The sequence below is a fragment of the Echiichthys vipera genome, assembly GCF_963691815.1.
Source record: "Echiichthys vipera genome assembly, chromosome: 22".
Taxonomy (NCBI): Eukaryota; Metazoa; Chordata; class Actinopteri; order Perciformes; family Trachinidae; genus Echiichthys; species Echiichthys vipera.
The window spans coordinates 15,638,180-15,647,491 of record NC_139847.1 but is presented as its reverse complement, the minus strand read 5'-3'; the positions used below and the strand labels follow the sequence as shown (position 1 = coordinate 15,647,491).

The 9,312-nt window shown below is 42.0% G+C and overlaps 1 protein-coding gene across 1 annotated transcript in view; it reads left to right on the top strand.

The window, feature by feature from the left end:
* The window catches only part of kdm6ba (lysine (K)-specific demethylase 6B, a), a 107,875-nt gene that overhangs the window by 31,938 nt on the left and 66,625 nt on the right, over positions 1-9,312 (top strand). The window lies entirely within an intron of this gene.

The following is a 9,312-nucleotide window of genomic DNA, read 5'->3' as shown; positions in this document are numbered from 1 at the left end:
AAGAAAGTCTGCCGCTCCCTTCACCTGGAACTAATTACAGACACACCTGAAACTCCAGGTCCTGCTCTCATTGGAGGATTCTAACACATTTGATAATATGTAGATATTCTGACTGATATATTCTCGATTATGCTCAATTTTGATGTATATTTTCGGTTTTACTTGTTATTTAATATATTTTTATTGTATTATAGTCATGTATTTTGTATTGTCAGCTCATTCTGTTTGTCAGAAACGTTGTCAGTCGTGCTGCTGTCTGTCTAAGGACACTCTGAGACAACAGATATTTATGTCAGCGAGCTCTTCATGTTAAATAAATAAAAAATCCTCCAGCCTCTCAAACGCAGTGTAATGGTTAAAGCTAATAACGCAGAAACATTAACTTTATGTGCTCAACAATAAACCTGTAACGTGAACTTGCCTTTTGCTGATATTAACAATGAACGTGTATTTCTCCCGGTGTAACGACATTAGCAGCAGATGGAGGCAGCACCGGCAATACATTTTTTTTTAAATATATAATTTAATTAACGGCAATCTAAAAATGAACCTCTCACAAAGCTAACATTAGTATCAAGCTAACGTTGATAGTTAATGCAGCTGAGCTTAACACAGACGTTGCATTCTGTGATTCTTTTGTTCCAGCTGAGCCTGACGTTATTAAAGCCAAACAATATGACACACGGTAATGTGACTGCAGCAGCAGGGGACATGCTCTCCTTGTCATCTGTGGAGTGTGGCCGCTTGTGCATCTCCGTGGGAGATTATGACTTTCTGCTCCTGATGTTAATGCTCCAAAAAGTACATCAGTATAAAGATTGTGCACGAGTCTCAAATTTTGAGTCCCCATCTCTGCTGTAGAGACAGCTAGAAATGCTCTACAGCGACACTAGCGGCTGGCGGACCTGATTACTCTTCCTGCAAAGCGAACGGGCTACGAAATGGGCAGCGAGCAGAGTGCCAGTTGAGTTAAAGTTGGGGCATAGCTGTTCTTATAGAATCTGGACTTACGGTACATAACTAATGTCTCTGTGTTATTAGAGAGCGGAAGTACAAGTTGCAAGCGATTGGAGTGGAGTGCAGTGAAATCTGAGTTGATCGTGGAGCAAATGACATCTCTCCAGCACCACAGTACTTAATTCAGAATGGTATTTTGATACCTGCCTTCCCAGGTGAAACTTGCCCTTAAAAACATTGTGCGTCCTCCCATGTAAACGTTGCAGTAGGCCGTTTCAGGCGATTTCAGTAAAATTACGATTAATTGTTCAGCTGTACTTTTGTGTATAACAGTACATGTGTTGGCAGAGGTATCCCACTAAAGTACTTACTGTATATATGTGCTCATTCTATAGGTGAACTGAAGGGATGTGTGCATGTGTGTGTGTGTGCGCGCGCGTGCGTGTGTGCGCGCGTGCGTGTGTGCGCGCGTGCGTGTGTGTGCGTGTGTGTGTGTGTGTGTGTGTGTGATAATGTATTAACCTTGCCTCTCATTGCCAGTTCCCAGAAGGTTGATGAATAAATAAAGACGTGACGCTTCCCCAGCAAGCCTATCTGCTGCTATCAAGACACAATGACACCAAACACACACACACACACACACACACACACACACACACAGACATACACTCACTCACTCACAGACACACAAAGCTATCTGCCACTCTGTTTGCAAGGCTATATTTGCAAAGTGTAATAAGGTTGGTTCACTGCGACACAAAATTCTACCTTTTCTGTGCCTCTGCATTCACATACTTATCTTGATATGTGTGTGTGTGTGGCAAACTAGGCAACCGCCCAGGTCCGTGCCCTTCCCTGGTGGCCCCTATGCTTGGAGCTTGTTTTGTGTTACATTGCCTCCCTGGTTGTGTTTCCAAACTGCACCCAGAGCTGAGTTTAACACTCAGTGCTATTTACATGCACATCAGTAACCCGAAAAAGGTCTTTCCCAGTTTAAGGGAATAATCCGATTATTGAAGTTCCCCCCGTATACATGAGCGTTGGAGAATGGGGAAAATGATGGGAGTAACTCTGTAGGTGGTGCTCTGCCAACATACAAATGGTCGGTATATGGCTTTTTCTTTCAGTTCACCTTTGTCAAAATCACAACAACTTGGAAAGCGGGAGGAAAATGGCCAACTTTTAGACGGAATTAAGACAGAAACGGCTCTGCTTGGTAGCAATGTTACTTGCCATGGCGAAGTCCTCCCTGGGCTTAAAGGTATACCTTGTGTGTCTGTGGGGTTTTTTTCACGTTGTTTTTGGCGCCGTTGCTTCCTTGTTTGTTCTATTCTATTCTATTATTCTATTATTCTATGCATGAGAAGGATTACTGAAAGAGCTATCTATGTCTCTAAACCAGGGTGTGAAAACTCAGATTTACCCGGGGTACAGTGTTTACATGGTGTTTGAGAAACCAAAGTATTGCTTCCATCGGAATTGTGTTTTTAAGCTGCATGGAAACGCACTGACTGTTCAGGTCCACATGCTTGCAGAGAAACGGTCATAAGTAAAGATCAGAACACCGCACAGGCAATGTGTTGTGTTTTTTTTTTACATCTTGGAGTCTCTTTGCATCCCTTTGCTCTTACCTGGAGCATTTTTCAATTCTTATTCAACTCTTGTTACTTTTTGGAAAATTAAACCTGACCCCTCCAGCACACATACATAAAGATTGGACTTGTCAGTGAAGTAGGAAACAACTGAGATGATGTCAGAACAAAGGGGCTGCCCCAAGCAGAGTTCGGTGCCTTGCTCAATGGCACCTCAACAGTGCCAGGACTTGAACCGGTGACCCCCTTTTTGTGAAGGAGGGGGAAAATGTAAATTATAATCATTTTTAATGAGAAAAAAACATCACAAGACACACATTTTCCCTTCTCACCCACTGCTGACACAGACTCTCATACACAGTGTGTCCGAAACATGCTCTCTCTCTCTCTCTCTCTCTCTCTCTCTCTCTCTCTCTCTCTCTCTCTCTCTCTCTCTCTCCCTCTCTATCTCTCTCTCTCTCTCTCTCTCTCCCTCTCTATCTCTCTCTCTCTCTCTCTCTCACACACACACACACACACACAAAGACACACATACAAACAGAGGTGTTGTGCGAGTGGTCAGTAAGATGAAGTGCCAGACTGACTGCTGAGGTCGTTAGGGTTAGAGCTCTGTGGGGTCAAAGGTCAGGACAGACAGTCAGACTTCTGCACGTGCCCAAAGCAGGTGTCCTGGCAACAAGGCCAGGCAGAGGGAGGTAAAGTTTACAAATGCACACTGGAAGAAATAAATGTAAGAAGTAAGACACACATATTCTCCCTCACACAAAATTACAGCCATTATCCAACACATGCTCCGGCATATTGAACACAGTTGTGGGATTTTCCCTCTCAGTCTATTTTAGTGCTTTTGCGTCATTTGGTCATCTCCACCCATTGATTTGCATTGCATTCCATCCTCTACTAAGTACAGCAAAAGCATCACATTGGCTGGGAGAAGAGGAAGGAATTAATAAGTGTGTACGTCTTCATGCTTCTTTTCAACGTAAGATTTAATTTGTGTTGTTAATGGGAATTGAGTTTGTGTATAGGTTTATCTTTTTTTTTGCTGTTGTTTTGTTTTACGTGATTGAAATTTAAAAAAGAAAGACTCACCCGCTGTTAGATGCTAAATGACACATTTGGCTGCAACCTCCCCTGACATTTTTTTAAAACAATCAACACTTTATTCAAATGAATATTTGTTAGTTAGTTTTGCATTATATTGCCTAATTTACAAGTTACACATTCGATCTGAATAGTTGCTCCTCTCGATACTGTAGACTCAGTAGCTGAACTCCATATTGACTTCTTTAACTTGTGGCGTCTGTGTGCCTGTCATTTGTATGATGGAAAGTCCGCTCACTGGCTGATCATGTTCAGTTTTTTGCCTTTGTGTCTGTTCGTTATTGTCTGCATTATTTCAGTCTCGAGACCTGGGCCATGAGTAGAGACCCTGCCACGGCTCTCATTAAGCCCGCTATAACTCATATTAATGGCTGTCATGAACCCATGTGAGCCGAGGTCTTATTAGGAAGCATACATCAAGGTGGTAGGTTACTCCTGTAACCTCCTTATCATATCCCATATTTAAATTACATACATTCCCAAAGAAGACTTTTACTTTTTAGGTTATGCTTCCTCAGTTTTGGCATCTGTCCCCAGTACATGGATTGCATGAAGTCTGCTTTTTTATTTGACACATTGACACATGGTATTCATGAAAACATATATTTTTTCTAATGTAAAGAGAATGTTGCCACAGAAAGTGGACAACTTTGATGTGACTTACAGGTTTAAGGTCACTGGTTTAAGTAAGCAATAAATTCCTTCATGCCCTGTTTATGTCCTTCTCAGACACACACACACACACACACACACACACACACACACACACACACACACACACACACACACACACACACACACGCATAATGACTTGTCCCTTTTTGAGGTCATGGTTGCAGACATCAAAGCCAAGTCAGTAGCCACTTTCAGACAGGCACTTTACTCTGTCAATGTGCTGGCAGTTTTAGGTGTCCACATCACATTAAGTAAAATTCACCCAGACAGTCTTATATTACTATAATCTTACTATAATGCTGATAGCATTTTTGTAACACTGCTACAGGGCTCAGGTGAAAGTGTTGTTCCACAAAGACAACACTTTGAAAACATAATTAGGATTTCTTATGCAACAGGAGATAAAATGTGTTGAGCCAGTTGTAGAGGAGATGCTCTCTTGTGGTGCAAGCTCAGGAGGGGAGTGGCTATGAAAATGGCTTTAAGTGGTGTTTATGATGAACGGGAGCATCGGACAAGTTTTGGTTTCTTTCTGCCCAGACCAGTGTTTAAATTATTACACAAGAGGTATTTTTATTCTCTTTGTCTTACTAACAGGATTTACTCGCAGCCAAACTTGTTGTCGGGCCATGTCTTGCACACTCTCTCCCTCCAGCCCAAACCACCAGTATATTCTCTCTCCCATCTTTTCGTCTGAAAGTGTGAGAGCTCCACATTCACATTAATTCTAAATGAGAAAATGAGCGGAGTAGAAGGAGTGGAGTTGGAGAGGAAAACAAATCCAAGTCAGTTAGACATCTTGGGGGAACAAAGAGACGGAGCCGATTGGAGAGGAGACAGAGAGAAAAGGTGACGGAGAGATGAGAGCATATGGATGGGGGAGGAAGAGCGAGAACTCATTAAAGAAAGTAGAGTTTTAGTTGGGTGTTGATTCCATGAGGAGTAATGGTCCCAGGTGTGTGAGATGAGGGGAAGCAGAGGAGATGAGGCAAGGGGAAGGAAACTAGGTCCCCATATGCCATATGTTCTCCATCTTTCTTCTGCCTCTTATTTCTTTTCAGGCTTTGCACTGGCTCACTGGAACAAGCTGAACATGGATTTCTTTCCTTCTCTTTGTACAGCTCCCTCACCCTTCCGTCAGCTGCTGCAGTATACTGAAGGTTAATAAGGTGGCAGTGGATTGAGGAGGCGGTGGTGTGGAGACAGACTGATTGTGTGGCTGTTTGCATATGGTTTTTTATTTCAGTAAGGCTCAATATCTTTTAGAATTTGCTTCTATTTGCTGTAGATATGGATCTCAGTATTTGTCTTGCACATTTTGTGTTCTTAGTGTTTAGTTGACCCTGTTTTCATTACTCATTGTTTGAAAGCGGATTTCTCTGTGTGCATTGGGTAAGGCTAGCTTTGCCAAAGTACAGAAGGTTCGCTCTCTAAGGTTTTTTTTATGAAAGTGCCACTTTGCAGGTTGTACTTTGCCCTACAGATTTATGATACAGTGCAAGTCCACGTATCCCTACTCGTGTTTCATTCCTTGACCACAGTACAGGAACAGACCACGAGTTTAAAATGACATGTCATCTAAAAATAGCAGCTAAACTCACTCACCCTTCCCTCAACGCAGCCCCACTCCGGCCGGATAATCCCCCCCTCATCAGGGATCTCTCCACCCCGTCATGAAATGCAAGCTACTCCCACTGTACATTCCACTCAGAGGAATGAGTCAACTCCCCTGTAAATTAAAGAGCAGGGGGCTGGTTATTGTTTTCTGCCAAACAAAGGCAGTTAGCAAACTGGAGTGGAGCAGTTCCCAACCCGTGGTTAGTTAGGCTTAACGGCTGGGGGCCTGGATAGAAGCTGCTGCTGCATCACCAGGTTGGAGTGCCTCAAGGCTCTGTCCCGGGGCCCCTCTTTGGTCTCTTTTTTCCCATCTCTGTTGTGACTGTGTGCATGTGCGTCTGTATGTGTGACCATGTGTGGGCCCTCAGGCTGTTGTCAGGCAGATCACGGGAGCTGTTGTGTGTTAGCCACAGCTGTCTGTGTCTACCTACATGCCTCTGTTCCCTAAAGAAGTAGAAAGAAAGGAGAAGGAAAGGAGTGAGATAGGGGATGGGAGGAGGGGGGGTTGCAACGGAGAGATGGAGCAAGCGCATTCCTCAGCTTGCACAAAACATGTCTGCAGGGGGAACTGCAAGCCCAGCAAGAGTCACAGACTTCCACCTTCTTAGAACAAGACACCCCTCTTTTCCCCCACCCCATCCTCGCCCCCATCCTTCCCCCTCCTCTCTCTCTCCTCTTGGCCCTGCAGTGGTTGAAACGAAGGGATAATCTGACGAGGAATTCCAAAAGCCAGGAATCCGGGGATTATCCAAGGAGAAAAAAAAGTAGATGATGGAATATTTAAGGGTATCGCCAGATTATTACATATACACGGTCCTACTGGTGACAGCATCTAGTATCTATCCATCTATTAGAAACTGAAGCAGCCAAGGTCCAATGTGTACATCCTGATCAACAATAGCATGTCTCAATAATTTTATGTTATGTGCTGCCAATTAGACCAACAGACCTAATCTATTCAAATAAATCTCCAGCTTTCGTTCTTACCTAGTTTGAAGCCAAGTAACATTAACCTGCAGTCACGTCCACTACTCAGAGTAAAGCTATAGTAACCTTTAGTCAACTCCCATCAATCAGTATTAACAATCTGGTATTCTGTTTCACCAGTCAGCGGTGATTAATGCTAATTTAGTGTCAGCCAATCAGACAGTGTGTTTGTACGGCCATGACACAGCTAAGTATGGCCTGTTTAGTAATATTAAATTAGTTCCGGAATGATTTAGTTGATTTATCAATTAGTGAACCATCAGATAATTAATTGATAAGTAGTTTGATAATTGATTAATCACATTAGTCATTACACCCAAATAAAAAAAGCCAAACATTAGCTGGTTTCAGCTTGTTGAATGTGAATATTTATTTCTGCCTTTCCCTGTTTTATTTCACTGTGATTTTAACATGTTTGGGTTTTGGACTGTCAAAACAAGCAATCTGAAGACATTACACTGGGAAATTTTGATGAGGCACAATTATTTCTGACGATTTAAAAAAAGTGATTGATCTAAAATTTCTCCGCAGCAGATTAATCAGTAGTAAAAAATATAGCGTATGTTGTATCTGCTACAACAACATTCCCACAATCCCTCTGGACTTTACTTCAGCCCCTATGGCACGAAACCTGGTGTTGTTCCATATGAGGCTAGAGTAAGCATAGGTTGGCAGCAGCATGGTGTTTGAAATCTGTGTTAGGCTGTGTTATTGTAAACAAGCTGCATCTTTGGGGCTTAGCTCCTCCTGTCCTACTTAACTGGTCGATAAACAGGCTTTAGCTTTAATTATGGTGATGTCTGATATTTCGCCTTCTTACATCATGCTGGTTTCTTGTTTATGTGTTTTGTCTGGCTGTGTGTTGTTTGTGTGTGCATTTGTGCGCATACATCAGTTTCTCTCTGTTTGTGTGTGTGTGTGTGTGTGTGTGTTCTGGATGTCTGAGGATATAATGACAGTGGGTGTATGTCTTGTCTGGTAGCTGTAATCACTACCACTGTGATTGGTCAGTACACCGGGTTCTGTTCGCTTTAGAATCTGTTTGTATAAGTATGTCTATTTTCATATGTATACACAGGATTACATCAGATCCTGCGTGTTTTTGAAATGCCTCTGTAACGTTTCTGCTCCTCTTTGCAACAGATAGTGAGCTTTTTAATTGATTAGTCAGTTGGAATAATTTGCAACTATTTTGATAATTTATTAAAGTAACTTTTAATGCAAAAATGCAGTTTTCAGCCTCTCACATATGGGCATTTCCTGCTTTTCTGTGTTTTATATCATATTAAACGGAATATCTTTGGGTTTGGACTGACCCAACAAGACATTTAAAGACATCATTTTGGACTTTGAGCAACAGGATGGACACTTTTCACTTCTTTCTAACGTTTTATAGACCAAACGATTAATAGATTAATATAGAAAATAATCATCGTATGATAATGAAAATAATATGTTTATATTTTAGTCAAAATATATTAACTGTAGTGTTTTTGTGTGTATTTGTGCATGTGCTGCACGTGTTATCTAGGTCATTTGAAGAGAAGAAGAACCCTGTGCTCCCCAAGTGCTCCCATTACCTACATTTTATGTTTTTGAATGTTTCAAACTTGCTGCATCAAGTGTGATTTGAGGCACAATTATCATGGGCTCTGATTTTGATATTCAGCTTATGATGCCTGATCAGTTATAGTAGTTTTTAGGTTTGTGGCAGAAAAATGCATTAAAAGAATCCCTGTAGCCCTCTCATACACTACGTATATGGGCAAAGGTTTATGGACCACCTTGCGTCGAGGAAGGTTTTCATGACACTGTATATAAAGTCAAAGTCCTTAAAGAAATACTTTTCTGTGTTTGGTGGGGGAAAAATCGACTGGCCGGCACAGAGCTCATCCAACATCTTTGGATGAACTGGAAGCCAGACACCGAACATCAGTGCCTGACCTCACTAACAGCCACACTACCACATTTTCATTTACATTTCTGTACGGGCAGAAACTGAGAGCTTTGGAGATGATGATGCAGTCACCCACGTCAGTCAGTCAGTCTTATCAGTAAGTTAGGATGACATATCTTTTGTGATTTCATCCTTCTTATGTGGGTGCTCCTTTGTCTTTGAAATGGCTCCCTCCAGCAATTTATAATGCTCTCGGTACCGCACTAACATGTCACTGTGTTTGCTTTGGAATGACTCCCAATCTGTGTTTACCATCGTTGTTACCACCTTATACTCGTTTTACTTTTCCTAAAACATCCATAATTTCCAATCGCGCATTAACATTGATCAAATTGCTTCATATTTGCACAGGCATGCACATGCCCCTGTGTACATGTTTGGTCACGATATGCATTTTCAGGCGTGTTAATATGGACTGAGATT